Below are 5,807 nucleotides of genomic sequence, written 5' to 3' on the forward strand. Positions count from 1 at the left end.
TTCATTACCTCTATGGGTGGAATGTTCTATAGATATCTGTTAAGTCCATTTGATTCATTACCTCTATTAATTCTCTTATTTCTCTGTTGGGTTTCTGTCTGATTGACCTGTCCATTGGTGAGAGAGGTGTGTTGAAGTATCCTATTATTAGTGTGTGTGATTTGATGACTGCCTTGAGTTCTAAAAGTTTTTCTTTTACATAAGTGGGTGCTTTTATGTTAGGGGCGTAGACATTCAGGATTGAGACTTCCTCTTGATGAATTGTTCCTGTTATGAGTATAAAATGTCCGTCTCCATCTCTTCTGATTGATTTTAGTTTGAAGTCAATTTTGTTGGAAATTAGAATGGCCACACCCGCTTTTTTCTTAGGTCCGTTTGCTTGAAAAACCTTTTCCCAACCCTTTACTCTGAGTAGATGTCTGTCTTTGTGGTTGAGGTATATTTCTTGTAAACAGCAGAATGTTGGATCCTGTTTTCATATCCAATCTCTTAGTCTGTGTCTTTTTATAGGTGAGTTGAGTCCATTAATATTAAGTGATATTAATGACCAGTGGTTGTTGACTCCGGTTATTTTTTTTTATTTTTTATTTTTTGTGTAGTAGAGTTGGTGTGTTTCCCTTCTTTGAGTTGTGGTTGTGAAGGGTCACTAGATGTCTGAGTTACTGTAGGCAGTGTTGGCAATGTTGGATTCCTTGGGTTGCGATTTTCCTTCTATTACTTTCTGTAAGGCTGGATTTGTGGATACGTATTGTTTAAATTTGTTTTTATCCTGGAATTTTTTGTTTTCTCCGTTGATAGTGAACAATAGCTTGGCTGGGTATAGTAGTCTGGGCTTACATCCATGGTCTCTTAGTTTCTGTAGTACCTCTATCCAGGACCTTCTGGCTTTCATGGTTTCCATAGAGAAGTCCGGTGTAAGTCTGATAGGTTTACCTTTATAAGTTACTTGACCTTTTTCCTTTGCAGCTCTTAATATTAAAAATATGGAACGCTTCACAAATTTGAGTGTCATCCTTGGGCAGGGGTCATGCTAATCTTTGTATCGTTCCAATTTTAGTATATGTGCTGCCGAAGCGAGCACCAGTGAAAACTTATATACAGGGGACATGCGACCACTACTACTGAAGGTAAGATGACTGGTTATCTAACAAAATGCACACTTGGTGCTCATCACTATCCTAAGGGAGGAGTAACTATGAAAATCACCAGCAGGAAATACACCACATTCTGCTATGAGACAAACATTCTGAGGTTGAAGAGAAAACTCTTTCAAGATTATCTTCTAGGTCAGGCACTTTTGTGATGCACTCCATAGCAAGGAAGACTAAACTCTGTTTTTAGTTAGCACAGATACACATGCACTTATCAAGCCCTGAACATTACCTTTTAATGAATTGGGTTGTCTTCGTGTCTTCTCTAACTATTCTAATACTCATAGCTCTTCCTCTTTTGGTATATTTTAGCATCTTCTGCATGCCTCTTCTTTCTGTTATGTTGTCTCCTAAGGAGAGTTCCTTATAGGAATCACTATGGAGGAGAACTGGTGAGCAGGTGATAGCCTGAACCTGACTAGGTGATATAAAATAATCAAAAGGTGCCAAATAGTGACAATAATAACTATGATTTCTAGAATACTTCACGTTAAAAAAGACAGTAGCTTACCAGTTTCTCACACACAAAAAAAAAATGTGAGCTATAGGTTAATCTCGACTTTATATCACAATTGAAGAAACTGAAATTCAGGAAGTTGATTTCTCTTAGGACACAAAAGTAATACCTAGCAATGCCAGCATTTGAACCAAGGGGTTCTGACACCATACTTTCTACTCTCTACCATTAACAATGATTGTATTATGCCTCTTTTTCAACTACACATTAATATACATTAAAGATAACAGATATGTAAGCACTTCTATGAATGATAAAATAGCAGTAGAAAGTTTTTATTATAAGAACATTCTTTGGGATATTGTGTGTGTGTGTGCACGCGCATGCGTGTGTGTGTAGACACACATGTCTGTTTGCAAACAATCATATATACATACATGGTAGAGTTGGTACAATTATGTTATATGAGTGATAAGGTGATTTATGGGTCCAAAATGGTTGCCCATCTCCCAAGTGAATCTTTTTTTAGATCCAGTATACATACCATTTCCTACACTGTACAAAAGTTAGTCTATGAATAAAAGAATACAGAAAAATAGTGGTACTCACATCTTGGCAGTAGCCAACAACTTTCTAATTGAACTTAAGGCTTACTCAGCAAGAGGGAAACCATGCCTGGTACTAGAAACTTAGCCAATTATCCCTGCCTAGTGTGGTCATGGACTTTATAAGAGATCCTACTACTGTATAACATTACTAGACTAATTCCTGACTACATTTTAAAATCCTAACCTTATATCCATAGATAAGTGTAGCTCTCACACCTCACTCAAGTTTCTTTTTGTGGTAGATGGAGACCATTATAGAAAATCACAACTGGTCAAAATAAGGAGAACATGTGATCATGAGGTTCCTAGCTCCAAATGATTCATTTACAAAAGAACCCGCACCTAACACTCAGGGAACATTGTGACAGAGTGCGTGAAAAGATTGTAAGAGGCAGAGGATCAGAAAATACACTGTGAGATACTGTCTGCTCTACACGACAAAAAAAAAGTTACACTCACAAAATCTCAACAATAAGAATGATTAAACAAGACATGAACAATGGCACTTGTTGACATATCACCTTGCATGAGGGAAATCTCACAGAGCCCCAGGCCTAGAGAGCTAGAGTAAATTAATGACTACAGAGGGGTGAGGATAAGTCTTCCCAGGGAAGTTTATACAATACTATGTAGCCACCCCTGCATACATATATGCACAAGCAACTCTAAATAGACTCAGCAATAATTAAAAGGGGTGGCCATGAATTTGAGAGGGAGCAGAAAAAATATGGTAGAGGTTAGAGGGAGGAGACGAAGGTATAAATGATGTGATTATAATTTATGAAAACTAAAACAAATTTAGTAAAAAATACATCCCTATAAAAAGAATAGAGGAGTGATGATATTACTTATATAGGTTATAAAAGACATTTGAGTTCACTCTCCCCACATCCATTCTTCTCTCTTTTCCTGTCATTCAGCTGCCATGCCTTTACCATTTCTGTGAAAAGGTCTACAGGTCTACATGTTTAATAACTGCTAACATCCACAATCTTATAAGTAATCCCTTTTTAAGATTTCAGTCATGCTTGAGTAAAATGTTATGGGGAATCCAGAAGCTGAAAACCACAAACCAAGTAGTTTTGGAGTCTCAACCCTTAAATATCTGAGATAATAGATGGCTTTTATGTGTGACCCCAATCCTCAATATGCTGTTTTTCTCTTTATTTCAATGTTTACATACATTATATTTTGATTAAATTCTTCCCCCTCCCCAAACTCCTCCCAGATCCTCCCTTATCCACCCAACTTCATGCTCTCTCTCTCTCTCTCTCTCTCTCAAAACAAAACCACCACCAAAAAAAAAAACAAAAAAACAATCAAAATCCAATAAGAATAAACAAACAAACAAAAACAAAATTCCCACCACCACACACACACAAATTTCATTGAGTCTGTTTTCAGTTGGCCAGCTATTCCTGGGCATAGGGCTTCCTTTGGAGAACATTTGATACATCCAGTGACAGTCCATTGGAGAAAATTCATTTTCTTATAACAGGAAGGCCATTTGTTTTGTCTTGGCTATCCAGAACCAAAATAATCACATGGAAACCATATTCATTAAAACACTGCTTGGCCCATTAGCTCTAGCTTCTTATTGGCTAACTCATATTAATTTAACCCATTTCTATTAATCTGTATATCGCACGTGGCAGTAGCTTACCAGCTAAAGTTCCCAGCATGTCTGATTCTGGCGGCGACTCCATAGTGTCTCTCCCTCTGCCTTCCTTCTCCAGCATTCCACCTAGGTTTCCCCACCTACCTAAGTTCTGTCCTATCAACAGGCCAAGGCAGTTTCTTTATTCATTAACCAATGAAAGCAACACATAGACAGAAGGAGCTCCCAGACCATTTTCTCTTTCTTATCAGTTATCAATTGCAAATAGTATCTTGGTTAGGAGTGGGACTTTGTGTCCACTTCTGCTTCTCAGTGTTGGGATTTTATATGGTTTGAACATATGCAAGTATTGCTCATGTTTCCATAGTCTGTGTGTTCACATCAACCAACCCTGTTTGTGTCTGGAAGATGCTGTTTTCATGGAACCATCCAACACCTCTGGCTCTTACAATCTTTCCACCTCCACTTCTACATATATCCCTGAGCCTTTGGGGAGGGCTTTGATAAGACATTACATTTAGAACTGAATATTACAAAGTCTTTGGCTCTGCACATTGTCTAGTTGTGGGTTTCTCTGTTATTACCATCTACTACAATGAGAAGCTTTCCTTGATGTATATTGCTTTATGTGGCTAAATTGTGGGGAAATTTGTAGGGCAACAGTAGAGAACTAATATAGTTTCTAACTAATGTAGCTTCTACCTACTTCAGAAGATCTCCCTATAACCCCTAAAATTCTCAAAGTCAATACTTTGAGAATTTTATTTGGATAAGATTTGAATCCTGGACATACTGTCATTATTTGTCTATAACACTTTCATATAAATTAAATTGTATAAAATAATTGTACTTAATAAATTCCTACAAGAAAAACCCACCCAGCAACCCCAGACTGTACCAGCCCCTCCTCCTCTGGGAACCATACTAGGGCTCACAGCCCAGACAGTCTTATAAGAGGTCAGGCTGGTCCTAGGAACCCTAGGCAATACACTGTCTACCACCTACAAGATCCCTTAAAAACCTTCCTAACAACCCTAGACTGCACACACCCCACCTCCCAACCCCCACCCCCAATCCTGGCTCCATACCCTGGTCCACAACTTCAGAAGAAGACTCCTGCTTTATCAGAGGCCAGACAGGATCTAGGGACACAAAGTCTACAACTTCAGAAAAATTCAGCTTTATTGGAGCATAGACCAGATCTAGGAAACTCCAGTACTGGAGGCCAGGCTTGTCCTAGGGACTCCATAGGCCACATCAGGTCTAGGGACCCCAGTCTGCACCCCCTCCTCTGGGCTCCATATGATGGTGTATAAATTCAGATGAGGACTTTGGCCTTAACATAGACCAGGTTGGATCTGAAGACCCATAGCCCCAAAACCTAGAAGGGACACCCTACTGAACCTGAAGGCACACGGGTCACCAGAACCCTTGGTTATTTAGGCCAGAAAACCAAAGAGAAATGAGAACTAAGGACAAATCATCCAACAAAGACGAAAACATTTAACAAAGACAAATGCAGAAATGAACACCTAGACCTAAATCATCCCAAATCCAAAAGCATAAGCCCCAGTGTAAGAATGCAATCAATAACATAAAAGAAAATATGGCATCACCAGAGCCCAGCTATCCTACAACAGCAAGGCATGAACAATCCAACACAACTGAAGCACAAGAAAACTACCTTAACATTACTTTATTAAGGTGACAGAAGTCCTTAAAGAATATCTGAACAAATCCCTTAAAGAAATTGAAGGAAAGACAAGCAAAAATTGAAAGAAATCAATAAATCCTAAAAGAAAACCAAGAAAAAACAAACAGATAAAAGAAATTGTTCAATACCTGAAAATGGAAACAGAAGCAATAAATAAAACACAAATGGAATCCTGGAAATGGAAAATCTGGGTAAGCAAACGAGAACTACAGATGCATGCATCACCAACAGAATACAAGAGATAGAAGAGAGAATCTCA

The 5,807-nt window shown here is 38.4% G+C and overlaps 1 non-coding gene across 1 annotated transcript; it reads right to left on the reverse strand.

The window, feature by feature from the left end:
• Positions 1–977: 977 nt before the first annotated feature.
• On the reverse strand, positions 978–1,081 carry LOC125415791 (U6 spliceosomal RNA). The gene has a single exon (XR_007236685.2). It is a non-coding gene; the product is annotated as a U6 spliceosomal RNA (small nuclear RNA).
• Positions 1,082–5,807: the final 4,726 nt, after the last annotated feature.

This window comes from Myodes glareolus, chromosome X (genome assembly GCF_982192425.1).
Source record: "Myodes glareolus chromosome X, mMyoGla1.1, whole genome shotgun sequence".
In the NCBI taxonomy this organism is placed as follows: Eukaryota; Metazoa; Chordata; class Mammalia; order Rodentia; family Cricetidae; genus Myodes; species Myodes glareolus.